The following is a 19,667-nucleotide window of genomic DNA, read 5'->3' as shown; positions in this document are numbered from 1 at the left end:
TTTTGACTAAATGAAGCTTGATTTGTTTCCACAGCCCAAGGAAGGTTCCAAAGCTGAATATCACTGTGTTCTTCTTTGTGTGTGACATGGCCTTCACCAATACCTTTCTTGTGTTTGATTTGCAGCCAGTATTTTAAGACCTCACTAGCCAGCTTTTTTCCAGATTTTATATTTTTACAAAGAGTTTTTTGTCTTCAAGCAAGCAAACACACAAATGTTCCTGTTACTCTTCCTGCCTGAAATGGGTAGAAGAAGGGTATGTGTGACCCGCAATAAGCTGTAAAGTCTTAACTGCCAGTAGTTACTTTATGGTCTTGTAACACATTCAATTCAATGCTTGTTTCTCCACAATTGTCACGTTCCTGCAACTCTGCAGGACTTCTCCATGGTTAACTAGATGTCTGCAGACAAAGCAGGCACTAGGACTGGCTCAAAGTCAGTGTTAGCATTTTGGAATGGCTGCAAGCTGAAGAAGACACTGTGCAACACACTGTCCTCTGGGGTCCCTGTAAGAACAGAGCACTTTGAGAGCTGCATAGTTTCCCAGTGGTTAAGGCCAGAAGGGATCATTAATTCTTCTGGTCCAGGCGTTGACCACAAGCACACGATCGAGATTCATCAACATGAAATCTCAGTAACCCTTTTCACACCACAGAGAACAGATTTAATTCAGCTGTTCTGTCTTCAGACAAGATCAGTCTCCAATGTTTGGGGGGAACAGGAAGCCCTCCCTCTGAACAAGATGACAGGCAACTGGGACCAGTTCAGTGTTGTAAGGAGATTTGCTCTTCACCTCTCTAAGCAATTGCATCTAAATGTGGGATTAAATCACAGCCCCTGATTACTTTAATATAGTGGACAAGATAATTTCTCTGTGTGAGGTACAAGCACTTTACCTTCTCATCTGATTCTGTTAGCTATCCTGAGGAGAGGTAACATGCCAATAGGCGAGGGCAGAGCTAGTTTCAAGGAATCATAGTTCTGATCTCATCCCTGGTACACACTCACTGCAGTAAATCTGCAAAAAAAAAAGGGTGAAATCCTTTGGAATTAAAGCATGAAGACTTGGCTAGGTATTGGACATCTCTGTTAATGATTTTCAGCCAGCCTAGCCAATGTGGGCATCACAATTACTTCTGTCTGTCTTGGTTCCTCTTCTGGTTTATGTGACTTGAATATAGATCAAAAGGACTTTTCCAAATGTGGTATTGCACCTGAACAGTTTTTCTGGAGCAGCAATTTTCGATCAACATTCCTGAATAATCCCATGAGTGGACAATTTTAATGTGCAATAACAATATCTACATGTAGAATTATGCAGATATAGTTACTCTGTTTAGTTTCCCATCTGTATTTGTGCCAAGATAATTTTCAAGTGTAAATGATCCCTAAGAGGTTACATAGTTACCCAGAGGAGGAAATGCATTCCTTTACGATAAAAATGAACTTGTACAATTGAAGGAACATGTAATACAAATGGAATAGACAGAAATCTGTTATTAAATGGGAACTGAAGAGCTTAATTAAGTGCATCACTGAACAAGTAAGGCTTTTAATTCTTAATATTGGTTTGAGTGTTCATACTCATGAGCATCCATAAAGTCTCCCAGTAACCTGATTGTATATTTGCCGATATAACCTGTTCCTCTGAGTTTTAGCTTGGAAATATTTTTTTTTCTGATATATATTAATATTATTCTGCCTCCCAGCTTTTAGTTATTGACTAAAGTACGAGTGAAAGCAGACTGTGGAAATTACAACTGAAGAGGTAGTTAATTTATTTTTTAAATGCTTCTGCACAATTTAAAATTGATTTGTGGTAACTTGGACCCTTGAGCAGATGAATCTGAAGCCAGTATAATTTTCTTATTGCTTGCTCTTATTTTCAGATAGCCTTATTTTAAATAATTTTAGACCATCACTCTTCAGTGATCCTGAGGTCAGACAAAGAAACCTTCCAAAGCAAAAATAGGTTCATATTAAACAGTGCTATTGGATAGGAAAAGTAAATGCTAATGTTATCTACATGTCAGAGAGCATGGATAAGTTCTTATAGCATTGCTCTGGCAAAATGAATTTGCTTCCTTACTACGGAAATGATGCTATTGCTATTAGTCTCAACAGAAAAAAAAAACCAGATTCTGACTCAACTATTTCTTTTTTAATAAAGGGAAAAAAAAACTTTTGAAAAGCTAGAGAATAAGTAACAACAAATTATCTGATTTGGTTCTTTTCTTTTTTTGTGAGCTGCATAGGAAAACAGAACTATTTGCTGAAGCTATTTTATTTTCTTAGCTTGTTTGCTACATTGAATTATGCAATTATTTATGCCCCATATAAAGTTTCTTTGAAGTATTTAAGCTGTGTTGGTAACATTTAGTCTTACAGAGATCATGCCAAAGTTTCACTGTCTTGATTCAATTAATAATTCTCAGACTTTTGTTTCCAAGGTTGATACAATCAAATATGTAGTGTACTTGATTATTCTGATATCAAATAAAGCATCTAATATTGCCTTTACATCCTTTTCTCAGTGAACATGGATGGTAGCAAATTTATTCAGCAGAAAAACACATGACCATAAAGTTAGCCAAACTTAACCTCAAATTAATTTAGTTTTATCTAAGTGTCTACACAAGCAAAATAATTGGTAGTACATATGCAGCTCAAGCAGTACTCCCTCTGTCTCAACACAGGGCATATGCCTCTATGCAGGTCAGTCATGTCTTGTTGAAGTCATGCCAAATAGATAAAAGTATCTGTGAGGCAGACTTTAGCAGTAAGACTACATTATTCAATTTCATCTTCTATTTATTTTATTTTGAATATTTTACCTATATTTTAAACCAGATAGAAGTATTAGGATTCCCGAAATGCCTTCTCCAAATCTTTTCTTTCCAGTGAGTGACTATCTTAAAGTAAGCGCAAGAACTGCTTCACCACAGCAATGTTATTTCTCAAGAATCACAGGGTGAAGCCTTTACTTTCCACCTGGGAAGACAGGCTCTGCAGCCTCACACCAATAATTAAACAACTGCTTAAAATTCTGGTTTCTTCTGAATCCTGCACCTTGACTCATCTTGCAACCTCATCTCCTGTTTCAGCCCTCAGTATCTCCCTTTTACGGACTCAAAGCTTCCCCCCCGACAGGGCTGACAACAGCCACCGCACTCCTTGCTAGCTTCTTGTACCCACAGGAGTTTCGCTCAGGAAAATAAATTTCCCTTACACTGAAATGGCTGCCTAGCCAAGCTAGAGAGGGTGGAGCCCCGTGCACTACTGATCAGTGGGAATGAGGCAATGCAGCAGGTGTTCAGATGCAACAGTCACAACTTAAGAGCATACTGGGTATCTACTCCCTCCTCCTGAAAAAAAACAGAGAACATAATTTGGTTCTCATTTCTTTTACAGACAATATTAAATAAGTTAATCCAGACATCTTCAGAGCTCATTTTCTTCAGCTGATAATGGGTAACAAAAGGGTCATGACCATGTCTGTCTAATCACTTGCCCTTATCACAGTAAAATTTTTGGTTTTTCTGTGGAGGAAAATGTTCTTTTTGAGAAAAGGGAAGACAGAAGAACTTGAAGGAGAAGAAGGTAGGGAAAAGGAGGAAAGAAGGAAAGAGAGACTTTAAAGACTAACATTAAAAAAAGTTCATTGTAAGAGGTGAAAACCAGGGATCATGCATATGACGACGTTACTTGCCACCCTGAGAATGATGTATGGTTATAAAATGATCAAATTTTATGGTTATAAAATGGTTGAATTAATTAAACTCCAGTGTGGCACAGAGTTACTGCTGGGATGGTTGTCTTTTGTGACTTTGACAGCTCGGGGTCATTAAGAAACCCAAGACAACATCTAAATTTACCTGAGAAGTTCTTTCTCTTTCACTCTATTTTGACTGCTTAGGTTGAAAATAAAATAATTATTATCAAGATTAAACTATCATGTATCTCAAAATGAAGGTAAGCTTTGCTTGAATTTCTTTCAAAATACAGATGGAAAGGGAAGGAAGCTGTAGCTGTGAACAGTGAAAAAAGGAGCTCCCTCAGATCTCAGTCAAGGAAGGAATGAGTTGCCTTCTTGGCCTTGGCTTTCTCGTGTCTGCTGCAGGTGAGCGGGGGGTTGTTTGACACTAACTGCTGGTAGTTTGCTATGGGGTTTTCTTATTGATTTGTCATTCCCAAACCTTTTAGGGAATCTTCTGGCTGATGCACTTGTGGCATGGTTTAACTCCAGTCGGCAACTAAGCACCACACAGCTGCTTGCTCACCCTAGTCGGTGGGATGGGAGAGAGAATTGGAAGAATAAAAATGAGAAAATTCATGGGTTGAGATAAAGACAGTTTAATAGGCAAAGCAAAAGCCATGCATGCAAGCAAAGCAAAACAGTGAATTCATTCATTACGTAGCATTGGCAGGCAGATGTTCAGCCATCTCCAGGAAAGCAAGGCTCTGTCATGAGTAATGGTTACTTGGGAAGACAAACGCCATCACTCTGAATGTCCCCTCCTTCCTTCTTCCCCCAGCTTTATATGCTGAGCATGACGTTGTATGGGATGGAATATCCCTGTGGTCAGTTGGGGTCAGCTGTCCCTGCTGTGTCCCTTCCAACTTCTTGTGCACCTCCAGTCTACTTGCTGGCAGGGTGGTGTGAAACGCAGAAAATGTCTTGACTCTGTGTAAGCACTGCTCAGTAGTAACTAAAACATCCCTGTATTATCAACACTATTTCCAGCAGAAATCCAAAACATAGCTCCATACTAGCTACTATGAAGAAAATTAACTCTACCTCAGCCAAAACCAGCACAACTTGGCACATACTTATGGATGCAGTTACATTTAAGAGATGATGACAGCAGCATATATAACTAGTGCAGCCATAGACCTTTGTTTTTGTCAGCTTACTATATGATCTGACTGTGCTTTTGTTCCTCAAGCTCCTGGCAAGCCATCGCCATTTCAGGAAACATTAGCAACAGCCACATCAGTCATGACAGACGAGGTACGGTGTTAGGATGGTGTTTGCTGTCTCTGGTTTATGCAGGAAACTTGGTTTCAAACTGAGTTTAGAAGTATATGCAACTAATGAACATGACAATAGAATTAAACATTTAGGTTGGTTGGCCTGGCTGGAACTTTTCCCATAATGAAATGAATATCTGTAATTGGTTTTGTTATCTATGTGGTTCAAATTTTCATGACTGCCATTAACAACCATCCCATACAGGGTGGGGCTGTGATCCTTGATATATTTTTGATTGGGATATTGTGCAACAGACCATGGGGTACCAGACATCTATGAACCAAGAGCCACGTCAAAGTATGGATCCTTGCATTAACTTCTCTGGGACGTGCTCCTCATCTGAAATACACTGTCTGTTCCTGGTTTTAACATAAAGATGCTCTGATTAGAGTCAGTAAAATCTTGGAAGAGTGAAAGAAGTGTTAATTCCCGTCTTGATTACCTCTTCAGCTTTAAGCCGGAGCATTCCAGCAGGGGTGAAAGGCCTGTTCAGTGTCCTGCCTTCAGAGCTTACTGGAACCTGTTCAGTTTTTGAAAAGCTCAAGGAAAAATACTGTTCCATTGCAAATTAGAACATTGAGGGACACAAAAATGATAAGATGAACTTCTGACTTTGACTGAACTTGGAATACTTATCTCACACACCTCTATTAATTTCCATATGACATTATCAATTTCACTATTCCATTATATACATAATGTTGAACACTAAGTAGTATCATTAATTAACAGCTACAGAAAGCGATGACATTTTGTACTCTGTACACAGTTATCTGCATAAGAATGACTTGTTATTTCTCTGTACATATGAAATACAAATCATCTTTCCATCTGGGTAAAGCAGTCAGGGACTCAACAGTACAGAGCTCCCTGAATTGGCATGGAAAATAAAAAGGAAGAGGAGAGAGGCCAGAGGAAGTAGTCCAGTGTTGTTTAGTCACAGATGCAGCAGCCATCCCACAGGAAGTATCTCTGGCCAAAAGGGAGAGGGGTGGTCCCCCTTCCACTATTCTGACCCTTGCAGTGTTGCAGACCTGTCTGTGGGATATTAGAGCCAAGAAATACGCTGCTGAAGAAAGCCCAAGGCGTTGGAGCAAAGCAGTGAATCACACACCGTGATTGCGTTTGCACTGGGCAGCAGTCCTTCAGGCTTGGTGCTGTCTTTGAGGGGGCTGACACAATGCAGATGGGCAGCAAGCAAACAGCTTTCAAAATCCTGATCGCAGCCAGCACTGCAGATTTCAGTGCTCTTTCAGTTCACCATGATTTCTTCATTGCACTCTCCCTTCTGATTCAATCAGATACCCTTTGCTAACAAATCAAAGAATTTCCAGTTAACACTTAGTAATACATCCAAAGTTAGACATAACAGTTGGCCAGATACAGATGGCCGCTTCCAACAAAACTCGTCCACGGGCTTTGCCTCGCACTTAGAAGGAGGAGAATTCTTCCATAATGTAGCAGGGCCAAACTAAGTCTATGTTTGGTTTTCAAAAGGGAAGCAAAATTATGCAGATGTAGAATTTTGGGAGGCCAGATGGACTGTATCTGGAAGTGTTTATCATTTTTAATATTTTGAAACCAGATGTTGATGCACAGACATTGCTGGTTGCAGCCATAGGAAGCTGTGTTAGAAGGACACTCTCTAACCTTTGTTAAGAAATTACAATGTTTTGATCCAGTTAAGATCAACTATTAGTACAGAACTGGCCAACCACTGCTGTAAGCCGTTAAAAAAAATAGGAAACAGATGCTCAATAGAAAGAAAGCTATCAGCCAGAGCATTCCTGATCTTTTTATAAAATGTAAACTTAAATACTTTATGTATCCTTTAATGAACTGTTATGGAACAACTTTAGTAGTCAAAACATTTCACAAGACTACACAAATGCAATTTGTCATTTATTAATATTTCCACAGAAGTGGTGTCCCTGGGAAAAAGGGCACAAAGGTGGCACATGCCAGCTGATAAAGGTAAAGCCTTTCTGTGACAAGAACTCAACGCAGATCTGGTACTCATAAGACTGATGGCATTTTGATTGTAAGAAAGCAACAGCTTTTATCCCTCTGTGGCTGTGGGGGAAGGAACAGCCCTATCTACATTATATAGCAACATCTATAAATGTTAACAAGTATATGATAATTGATCATATTTGCAGGAAGGACAACCACAGCAGTGCTCAGAAACTGCGTAGAGTAGAGATATTGCTGTTGAAGCCTGTTCTGTTGTTACATTGAAGGATTAACTCTGCTTTTCAGGTTTTTTTCATTGTCTTGCACAGCTGAGCGATCTGGTCCCGCCCCGTGATCCTAACTGAGAACGGTGATGAGTAGACTCACACTAGGGCAGCATTTGCTGCCCTCCTCAGAGCTGTGACTTCTGTGTCAGAGAAAGAACAGAGCTGGACCTAGACCCTGGAGTAAATAAATTGTCTGAGCCCCTGTATCTTCCTCTCTTTCTGTAAAATGGGTAAAAGAATGCTTTCTATCTCCTGCTACATTGTCACTTTAATACAGACCAATAATGGCAATCATTGCCAAGCAGCTTTGAAATTTAGTGGAGCCAAAACAGCATCCTTTCCTTATACAGATTAACTTGCTACTTGGAGCAAATTGGACAGCTGGATCCTACCCTCATGCGGACAACACAGGCAAGTTAAAAATGGAAAGACATTTTGAAGGTATTTCTTAATGTACTCTGGAAACCAAGGCAGAATGATCTTTCCTTACAACAGGGCTCTGTTGCAAAACTCTTCCGGAAAAGCATTCAAATTTCTGCCTGTCCTGCCCACTTTGTGCTCTACCCATGCTCTCGCATATTGGGGAACCGTCACAAGCAGGTGACGGGATGGATGAAGCAATCTAATCTACATGGTCCGTCTGGGTTTCCTTTGTCTAAATGGCCTAGGGGAAAGGTAAACTCAACAGTCATAGACTGAACATAAAAAAGTGATTTGAGATAGATTTAGATTAAATATCAGTAGAAGGGAGTTCAGAATAAGAGTATTTGTTCTCTTTCTCTGCCACATAAGCTGGGCTCAGTTACCGTAGTCCTTGGCCATTTGTACCTTAGGTAACCACTCCCAAGGTAACTCAGGCCCTCCATCCTACAGTGTAATTATGGGACAAATTGACCATTGACATACCCTACACCTAACAGAGGGTGTCTCAGAGCTGCTCTCTTGTTGTGAATTGTCTCGGTTGATTCACATTTTAAAAATGCAGTTTCTCAAACAGAGCAGCAGTAGTTTGTTAAAACATTGTACTCAATTCCTGCACAACCAAAATAACACTTCCCAAGCTCTCTTCCCCATTTAGCATGACTTTCAGTGTTTATCATACGAATTGAGCAGAATCACAAACTGGATTATTTTTTTCCTTTGTCTTTTCCCCAGATTAGATGTGCGCATGGGGCAAAGGGAGGGGATACCTCCTTTGTGTGTATTTTAGCAACCAGATAGTTTAGTCTTTTGTTCACAAACAAGCTGCTGCTTTTCTTCTCCCCGTCCTTGTTTTTGGAGACTATCCCACGTTTCAGCTCATGCTAACCAGAGCTATATTACATCTGGCACTGTCCCTGTGACTGCTCAGGCAGCTGGAACAAGTTAGATTGCATTGTTTCCTATGACTTCCCCTTGCATATCAGTTGCCATTACTCCACCTCTGCTGGAGTGCTTTTCCACCCATGTTCTCTCCTTCTGTTCTCTGCAAACTGCCAGAAGTTTTCACCCTTTCTTCATTTCCACTGTGAAGCACACAGAAGGCCAAATATACAAAAGCAGATGCTAAGGAAAATATAGTATAGCTTTTGGAGCAAAGCAATACAGATTACAATAAATGCTACTGTACTACAGCATTTGGGCCTGTCCCTGTTAAATATGGACAATTCTCTATCCTGAGGGAGGACAATGTGATATGCTTTTCAGTCATTCTTTTTTTTAGCTTGTAAATCTGCACACTTCCAAACAGTGGCTAAACCCCAGGTCCATTGTTCATGTAAAGCAAAGGTGATGTTGGCAGGAAGGCTTTGGCAAATGACAACTGCGAGGGGAAGCTTCCCCTTTCCTTACATGAAGTGCTCATTATCCCCAGAGTGCTGATGTGAAGTTATATCTCTGTAAGTCCAGCCTGGGTAAGCCACCTTCTCTGTCCTCTCTGAGAGCTGGGAATAAATGAGACACTTTGTTCAGTTTCTGTGACGAGACACAGCCACTGGTTCATGTTTTTCTTGTGCCATCATGTGCGGCTCACTCCTTCCCTGCTAGGTGTGCCTGCCGGCTGGAGGCTGAGCCCCAGCCCAGGTGGGCTTTAAGCAGGTGCTGCCATAGTTCAAGATATCATTGCCCTGTGGTGCTTGTCTAAAAGCCACTTCATCACTCCAATTCACACCTCTGGATTATGGCTGGAGCTACCATGAAGGATGGTGTTTTTCACTGGCAACTCTGTGAGCTGTGGGCCGGAGTTTGTATTTTCTAATTGTGATCATTTATGATGACAAAAGAAAGAAGGCATTGCATTTGATATAGCATGGGTAACGTGGAAGATGTATACAGTTTTTATAAAGTACAGATGCACCCTAGCTATTAATTTCTGGTCCAGATTTGGATTACTATTGTTTATTTGTTAAGTGCCAACAATGTGCTCAGAGCTGTAGAAGAGTCAAAATGAAGACAATCCCAGCCCTCAAGAACTTGGATCTGAAGTTCTCCAAAAGTCAGAAGAGGGTTTAGATCAGGTGTTCCAGTTCAGGCTCATCCCCATTATGAAGTGATGCTGAAAAAATCCAGATGCTTAATAAATAATCACTTCATTTTCTTGTAAAAATGTAACATTTATTGTGAATGACTAATTTTTCTAACAAATATTTTGGAAGTGACGTCCATATGGAGAAACTATAAACTGCAATAAATTGCACAGGGGTTGCCTGATGTTTCTGGGAGCTAAAGAGAATGGAAACTCTTGGCCAAGATGACGAAAAAAGTTCAGACAAGCTAGTGAGTGAGTGCCGACATGGTGTAATCTTAGGCATGCCTTAAAGGTTTCAGGGTACATTATCTGTGTAAGTGCTGGACAGACATGGACTGAGGCACCAGAGCCTGTTACAGCAACTCAATGTTCAGGCTGTGAGAACAGCAGAACTCATGTGTTGATACACATTGGGATCTGAGACTCCCTCTTTCTTTCTAGGTATTCTCCCTGAAAAAAAAAAAGAAAAAGATGTATGAGAAGAGTGACCTGCCCTTTCCTGGTGAAGTACAGAGGAAGGTCAGGAAGGAAGGGGTTAACTTTCTTGTGGGTATGGTTGGGCTTTAGTGCTCAGTTCTTTGCCCAAAGCACATCAATCCTGTGTACTGCATTGTTGATATATGAGATGAAATCTGCAGCCATATAAAAGTGGCACACACCATGTGTGTGCATAGCTTTTACCTTCCCCTAAACTGTGGGAACTGTGGGAATCCCACTTCTGTTCCTGTGGGATTGTAGGTCTCAAACACCTTGCATGTAATGTGGAAAACACTCATGGTGTTTATAGGAGGTGCACATTTATTAGATGTGTAACCTGCTTTAACCAGAAGCAAAGCCCCTAGGTATTCTAGCCTCAATCTATTCCTCATTACTACTCCTGTGACAAATAAATCCGGCTGACACATGTGGCATTATCAGAAGCTCAGGGAAAGTTTCCATTGGTTTCCATACCTTTTAGACCAAACCATCACCAGCTTGAGAACTACTTACATTTTAAATAAGAATTATTATTAAAAACAAAAATCCATCACTGTTTTGTACATGTCAGGGGAGAAAGCAAACACCTGTTCTTGTTAATTTTGTTCCAAGTTTGTGTGAACATTTTGTTCAGCTTATTTTTCCTCCCATATTCCCTTCTCTCCCCAGCTCCACAAACCAGTCACCTCTGACGTTGCATTAACATAACCAATCTCGGCGTGGAAAAATTACATTCCATCGCGGATGTCTCTAGCCTGAAGCAGGGTGAGCGACACACCTGTGTACGAGACCTACTGCGTTGTTTAGCGTGGATAATAAATGAGTGGATGTGATTTGTTCAAGGAATGTGTACAATTACAGGCAAATACTGTAAACCACTCAAAAGCCTTTCCACCGGGACAGATCCTCCTGTCTTTACTCAGACAAAATTCCCACCACTTTCCTGTCTAAACACAACCTTATTTGCAGTTCACGTTTATTGTAGGCGGTCGGAAGGGAGAGGTGTTGCTAGCGCTGTTGTGCTGAGAATGGGAGCGAAGGTGGAGATAAAGAGTGGAATGACCCCTGGTGCTTTAGCTGGGAATTACCGGCCTTCAGATGAGCATCAAACTGCACTGCCACAAACGGGCCGGTGTGTTGGAGCAGCGGCAGGCACAGAGGCTGCAGGCACAGGCAAAGCAGACGTGCTTTCACATCTCTCTCCCCTAAATTCACTTTGAACAAGTGAGAATATTTACAAGCTTTGGTTTGCTTGCCTGGGAATGGTATTTTTAACAGATAAATGTAAAGATGCCTCAATTTCTGCTGATTTCCAGCACATGTTAGGGTTGTTTTAGAGGCAAAAATTATGCCATGCCCTCCTTTAAATACCTTCCTCCTTCAGGACAGCCATTCCGTGTGGTTAGAGAGCGCAGAAGGGAAGAGAAACAGGCAATTTACTGATTCCTGTCTACCCTGCTGTTAACAGTGGTGCCTGGTATGGCCTGTGACAGCCAACTCAGTTTTCAGCTACAAGCCTTTCTGCATGCCTCCCAAGCGCCCTGCTGCAGGGCTTATCTCCCTGTATCACCTCTGGCTCACTGTGCTAACTTTCACATCGTACCGTGACCATCTCAGCAACGCGGAGCGTGACCACTGGCTAATAGGCTGCCTGCAGCCAGGTCTTCAAAACCTCCCTGTAACCAAAACGTGAGCGTGAATCAGCCTTGGGGCCCCAGGAGATGTGAATACTGAGTGCTCCATCCACCAAGAGCCTGGTGTCAGGAGATGGCAGTGTCCCACCACCGACGGCTGGTCCACAGCCTCCAGCTGGCTGCATCTCAACCCGTGGCTGGACCAAACACTGCCGAGGCAGCACAAACCACAGCCACAGAGTGTTTATCTTGTTCTCCCCTAAAATATGCTCAGCTGTGCATTTGTACAACCTATGCTTAATAAGCTGGTGCCGGAGGAGAAACTTGATGGCTGGAGACTGGGGAGCAGTAGTGGGACCAGCCTGTGGCACCCACTGAGCTGGAGCGATGTGCTTTGCCATGCAATAGGGCATCGTTCTCTCTTCTCCAGCCTGCAGGCTGCTTGCCCATGCTGCCACTGCCCATGGGATGGAGACAAGGGCTGGTTGCTGGAGCACAGGGACCCTCAGCTCCCTGCTCCTTACACTTAGCAGCCAGCTAGAGTCAGGACCTACAAAGGCCCAAAACCAGGCTCCTTCTGAGCTCTGTTCTGGTTTAATCAGTCACCCCGAGGTATCGATCATCAGACCAATGCAGAGAGTTTGAAAATTCCCTTCAGCTGCTGAGCTGAAGGCAGCAATTGCTGCTGCAGAGGGCATAGAGAAATAAGAAGCTGGCACAAGGCAGGTGGGCACATGAGTAGTACCTCCTGTCTTTTGCAGCAGGCAAAATGCAACTGGTTATAAATACCGCATACAACCAGGTAGACACTTGAGCAGCAGAAATTTCACATTTCCATCCAAACCTTCCCATAGCTGAGGTTTTGAGAATCACAGTTTCAGCAGCCACAGCACTATCTGTTTGGGATCAGCCTATATGAAAAAAAAAGGGGAAATGTGGACAAATAACATACTGTAAATATCCATGGGCTTCGTTATTGTAGGCAAGAACAATTGCATAGCTGTTCACCTGTCACCCATAATGGTTTATCTCTGATAGTAAGGGCTAAATGATAGGAGAAATAACTCCTGTTTTTCTGGGGGAGGTCAATGTGAGGCAGAAAGGGAGGCTGGCATTCTCCATCTCACACTACCCCATGGCTGGAGAAGACAATTGCTTTCCAGCAGCACAGGGGTTCAAGAACAGCTCATATCCCAAGTGCTGCTGCAATAATCACTATATGGATCTCAAGTCCTGATCTATACTAGCCCCCAACCCTGCTCTGTGCTTCTCCTATCCCAGTTTCAACCTGAGTTTTTTGTGCATCTAGTTCAGTTCTGCGGTGAGGAGAGGCGACACTTCCCAACCTCTTGCTCCCCCGTAGCATCTCTCCTCCCTTAGCTGGTCCCATGTCACATCCCTGCACCCCTACAGGTTCCAGGGACTCCTACGGTGAAGGCAGGAGGTCCCTGGGACCCTCTAGTTTCTCTTTTCTTTAACAAAAACAACAACAACAAGGTTTATGCAAAAGTCTTTCCTTCCTTTCTGAAGTTATTTTTCAAAAGTAGGAAGTTTATATCTGGATTTGTCTTTTTTATCAGTCTCTTTTCTCTTCCCAGACTTTTCAGCAATCTTCCACGGATAGTCCAAATTTCTTTAGAGAAAAAGAACTGGCGTTTTCTCACCAAAATTAGTAACGTGTCTATCTGAGTCTACTAGTCTGCCCAGAACGTGAATGCATGCATTAGTCAGTTCTTCCATTTTTTTCGTGCCTGAGATGGTGAAGCATTTCACAAAATTCTGTGCCAAAGCATCATGTTATTAAGATTGGTTCTACTTCAAAATGAAAAGCTGTAATCTGCTTGCCATTTGTGTCAACCTATTTGTGTCACGGCCTGAACAGTGGTGAGGCCAAAGGACCTAGGGACCCATAAAACGTTCATCCCAAACTTGCATAAATGTCTTCCACTGAGGCAGTTGTTGAAAAGTTTGTTATATCCTACAAATACAAATTCCATTCTAAGTTTCAGAACACTTAAATTTCTGCTATTACAGGTAAATTTCAGTCAGCTCCTAGAAAAAAATGGACAATGGAAAAACACATCAAACACTACGATTTTTTTTGAAGGAACCTTGGAAGGATTGCTACTGCAACACTGCAGTCCACATTGGTTTGCTGTTCTTTCCACCAGTTTCACCAAAATCCTGAAAAAACTTCAAGAAAGTCACTATAGCTAGAAACCTTTGGAGAAGAGATGTATTTATTAGTACCTTATTTTTCAGGAACCAAATGAATGTACCTAGCCTCACATCTCTCCTCAGCCCAACAGATGCTCTCAATCAACTGAACTGAAGTATGCTGAAAGATATAATAGCATTGGCAAAGCCCTTCGGAGACCTTCAACTAATGTGAGTAATGCTATGACTAAGCCTACTATTTAAATGTTTGAGGTCCAAGGAATTTGAGGGTATCAGATACCTACAAGATCGGCCCACCAGCTCCATTTCACTTGCCTCTCCTAGAATGAATCAATGCAGAGAAAAATTTTGACCTCAAGCAGGCATCTAAAAGAAAAAAGGGCCACAGTTTGCTTAAGGTTTGCTACAAAGCCTCTCTATGAGGAAGGGCATGGGAATGCTGGTTCTTTTTTTAAGTCAAGGAGAGTGCAGGAACATTTGCAGATATTTGAATTACCCACTCTCAATATGCTATGACCTCAGTAGAAAGGAAATTCATTCAGTGAAAGTACTGTTTTTCTCCTGGCTTCTTTGAAAATCCTGTCCTGGCTCCAGAGATCTTACAGAATGTCTTTTGGGAATGTCTCTATGGCCAGCTTATTGCCTTGTTAAGCACAGGGTGATAAAGTTACAGAGATCTCAATCTGCACATTTATCTCTGCCTGTTCTATCACGTTGAGAGCTGGAAAAGCCCCACACGCTGCAGTGGAAACTCTTTGGACAACACTCCTGTCATCTCTGAAGGCTCTTTCTGTTACTTCTGTAGGCAACAATAGGTCTGGTCTGTTTTGCTGATAAATTATGTAATTCGTCTGAGACATAAATTTGGCTTACAGCAGAAGAGTTTGTCTGGCTGAGAGGTGTACTGTAACAACAAATGTACTTATTGGATTGTCTACCATCACTGAAGTCATTGTCTTCCGGCCAAGGCCAAATGTTATGGTGCACATGTCTCCCTTCATCTTTCAAGCAAATCACAAGATTGCTTACACAACTCTGAGAAAACTTCACTGCAGATAGCATGCTATGGAGCTGACACTTCTGTAATGTTACACATGTGTGATCTCAGTTTATTGGATGACCGTCAGCTATAGAGATAGCAATTCCAGGAGGTTTTCTCAAGTAACTCTCTCAGATACTGGCTACCTCTCAGTAATGGACTATGCAGTGTAATCTTCTCTTCAAATGGCCCCCAAAACATTATTGCCACCTCCTAGGTAGATGTCTCACTAGTCCCAAAGGTGGACTAATTCTGAAGCAAAATGGATTTTTAATCCCTTGACCCCTAAATTTGCTCAACCATTGTGAAAAGGTTACTTCTTGGCATCCCTCAAACTGAGACTCTATGGGCCATTGTCAGACAGCTGGAATTCTGTTTAAATCTCTGGATCCAATATTCTCTATTGACAGGAAACAGCTAGCTCACAGATTAATAGAAATAAATGGTTATTATTGTTTTTAAAAGGAAAACAATAATCCTGAAATAACACAAGTGCTTGATTAGGACTAAGTATGAGAAATATAATTTTTAATGCACACTAGTTACAAAATGGACTAGAAAGGGTGTTTGGGATTAGCAACAAAATACATTGCAAAATACTGTATGAACAGAGATACTCCATCAGCAAGGGACGAGAAACAGTGAAATATCTAAATGTTGTTTCAGCTATCCCAGGCATCTTTACTGAATGCACAGTTGTGCACTACAGAGTATACAAGATAATTAACCTCATGAAAGGTGGGAGTAGGAAGAAGGGGCCAGAAAAAAATACAGTGTCATTGCCAAGTACTACTACCCTTTGCTGACATACCATGTCACTTGATAAAAGTAGAAAATTATTATTATTATTTTACTTTCCCTATATTCCACAATTCTTTCTTCCCCATACTATTATGTAGGCAATACCAAATAAAAGTGAGAGAACAAATTCATAACAGAAGGAGATATGTTTCTAAAACAGTTACAGCTGACCTGTAATTTTGACTGTCAAGTAAAGTTTTGAAGGAAAGAGCATGATAACTTTCAGAAAAGACTGGTGTTTTAGATGATGAATAATACCAACAATTCCATCAGTGCAGGTAGGTAGTTACACAAATTTCCAGCCTGCTTTCTTAAACCAGTAGCTGCTGAAAGACTGGAAGAAACCTATTCAAGATGAGGCAAAAATCCTCAAATGAGGCAAAAAGCCAACCCTCCATCTTTCCTGAAAGCTGCTGTGGAAAGGGAAGTGTGTGATCACCTATGAAAGGTAAGCTGGACCATGAGAAAAGCTCTGTGTTGAGAAGTAATCTAGTTGCTGAAAACCACTGAGGAACTCTGGGTTAAGTAAAAAGATGGATAAACAGGAAAGAAGCATCTCAGCCAAGATCACATTACAGAGTCTGCATGCTCTGTTATTCCGTTTGCTGTTTTTAACATAGCAAATATCAACACATTTGTTTTGTTCCTTACTGTTCTAATAAATCTTGTCACAGTGTGACAAGAGTTCTGGCTTCTTCTGTTCATTACGTTACCCTGAAATCCACAATGATAAAAGCTCTGAAAGTGTTGCCTCTCCATATAAAAAAGCATCATGGTGACTGATTGTGAATTTACTACTGTGAGAGTTGAGAAAGAAAACTTAATGGTAAAAAGGCTTCCAGTTACAAGGCTAGGAGTATAATGCGATGGTTTATCACGACAATTTTTTTCTTGTAATACATCTCAATATTGAAATCAATGGTTACCAGAGATAAACAGGTTCACTCTTCTTTAATTCAGAAACATGCCCAAAAATGTCATCCACTTCTTTAAACACCTCATCCTCTTAAAACGATTTAAAAGAAGCTATTGTCCTCATGTACCCGAGGGTCTAAGTGAGGTAAATAGCCCTCAGAGAGCGACCTGGTCTAGTGAAAGGTGTCCCTGCCCATGGCAGGGGAATTGGAACTGAATGATCTTTAAGGTCCATTCCATTCTTTAAGGTCCAACCCAAACTATTCTATGATTCTACAATTGTCACAGGTTCCAGTGGCTGCTTTATATAGCCAGATGTTTTGTTCTGTGGTGTTATGGTATCACCATAGAGATCACTGCTATTGCATCACTTCAGAGGTCACTATTGCAGAGTCTTCATAGCAGACACAAGATTGCTTTATTAATCCCAGCAGTTAGTTTGAGTGTCAAGTGTCTGTAGCTTTGCATGCTTAAATACAGGAGCTGCTGCCTCTGAGATCTACAAGTGCAAGAAAAGACACTAAGCTCAGGACTATGGGTGAAGTTACAAGGAAGGTTGAAATTAGCCTTCAGCAAAGACAGCCAGCTGAAGAAAGGGACAACATGTTCTCCAGATGTTTTCTAGCATAAAACCACAGAGTAGAGTCTGATGGCGGTTCAGTAGGAGCAGGAACAAGAGATGGCTACCAATTAAAGATATATATTCTACCTACCTCTATGAAAGTTGTTGAATTAATAGACAGAAATTCAGTATCTCCTTAAGCAATTCCTCTTAAAAACCAGCATGTTTTCATTATAGGCCTACATCAATCTCTGCATATTGAGCAGAATAGAAAAGTTCAACTAGGATGAAAGAAGTCACATGGGGCCTTCGGCAGAGAAGAACAGATATTTGATTTAGTAACAGGTGAGGGCAGAGAGATGAGGTTGGCCTGGGATGTCTGATTCATATCCTGCCATGCTGTGCCACCATAAATCACTTAGTGCCTCAGTTACCTATGTGTTAGAACAAAATAACAGTGCCTTTCCATTCAGTAGGGAAGAAGCAAGCTGCGCCTCTCTCCCTGAAAGTTCTCCCCGAAAGCTCTCCCCCAAGGCTTGCTCAGCAGCAGAGCATCACATCTCTCGGTGGGGAGTCTCATGAAGAGCTTCAGCTTGTTGGGAAACTGGAGGATTTCCTTTTTACAGTAATTTGATACAAAAGGAAAGAAAAGAAAGGAAATAATCTGGTTGTTAAATACCAGCCATTAAGATTTTACCTGCCTACTCTGACTGCTCTCTTCTATGGGATTTGTGAGAATAACCATGCTGGGACCTAGCAGTAAGTAACGTGCCAGGAGAAGGCTAAACTTGCCCATGCTATTAACAACTCTAAGCAGACCTCTGTGAACATGGTGACGAGTGATGGTGTATTTCAGAGCGTGGGAACAAGTGACATGTAAGAGGTAAACAAGGTATTTCTCTTGCAGAGCTACATCCAGAGTGCCGTGTGTGTTCAGCCCAGCTGCAGTGAGGTAGGAGCTGGCTTGGGAAACCACATATAAACCGTAGCCTGGCAAGTGTTACTTGCCACAGCTGTTATCTTACTGTTACTTTAATGGAAATAACTGAATCCTCCTGATTTTTTTTTGCTGAGAGGTGCACACCTGACCACTGAATTTATAAGTTAGATTAGGAGATTTAAAAACCTCCTTCTCAAGAGGAAACCATCATAAAACTGGAGGTTCCCATCAGCTGCATCACTGTCCAGAACTGGCCAGGTTTCTGTCCTTAAAAGGAAGCATCTCAAGCAGTGCAGATGCTTCTCACTTGGGGCAGTAATGCTATTCCCTGGGAACAGGATGGCTGAATGCCAGAAAAAATGTGATGGTCCACCTGTGCGCACTGCCCCTGCTCCAGTGGCAGCACTGGAGGCTGGCCTTCAAAATGAAGAGGACATCAGCAGCTGTGACCCAGGAGCCCAGCAAGAGTCCAGGCTTTCTGCTTCCAGCTCCTGGCAGTGGAACCAGCAGCATGAAAGGGACCAGCAGCACTTCTGTGGTGGGACCAGTAGGATGAATGGGATTTGCCTGAGCAGCACAAGGGGCCTGTAGCAGCAGTACCCACCTGCCAGTGGGTTTCCTTTGCTCCATCCACGCTGTCACGTGCCTGGGGGCCGAGTCTTTCCCTATGTGTGCCCCACTGCCAGCAGCAAGAGGGGAGTCTGTTGCAATACATTATTTATGGTGAATTTAGGCTTATTATTGCATGGCATTCCAGCACGCAGACTCCACAGCATCTTGTGAGGAGATTGCTGTGTGATGAATAGACTGAGAAAGGCCAGGCAAATGGTAGTATTATAACACTACATAAATATGCTTTTTTTCATTTAATGTTAAAACACCTGATTTCCTTTAACATTGTAAACATGTCACTTTATTAGGTCTGGGAGAGCTGATGAATTTAAAGTCATTTTCAGCAAACAAGTGGCAGCCTTTCTACTTTTTAAATGGAGGTAAAGGAAAGAAATCTTTATCATGAAAACATATGGAGAAATAAAAGGGACAGGAGAAAGCTGTCACCCACTCTGAAGTTTCCTATAGAGAGGGGAAGAGCCACCCAGGTGATACTGGTGGAAAAGAGTTTGAAAATGGGGGAAATACAGGATATAATCTCCTTGAAACAGTTGGCACAGTCTCTATGTTTTGTAGCTAATAAATTTAGCTTTCAGGAGGAAATTCAAATAAGCTGCATTTACTAGTTTTTAAGAATGAAAATGAATGCATTAATTATATGCAATGTTACCATCTGCTAAAAGAGGCAATTTTGGCCAGAGTTTGGCAATTTCTTCCCAGACACAAAGTTT

This window comes from Chlamydotis macqueenii, chromosome 3 (genome assembly GCF_036417535.1).
Source record: "Chlamydotis macqueenii isolate bChlMac1 chromosome 3, bChlMac1.mat, whole genome shotgun sequence".
In the NCBI taxonomy this organism is placed as follows: domain Eukaryota; kingdom Metazoa; phylum Chordata; class Aves; order Otidiformes; family Otididae; genus Chlamydotis; species Chlamydotis macqueenii.
Note: the sequence above shows the minus strand (reverse complement) of the source record.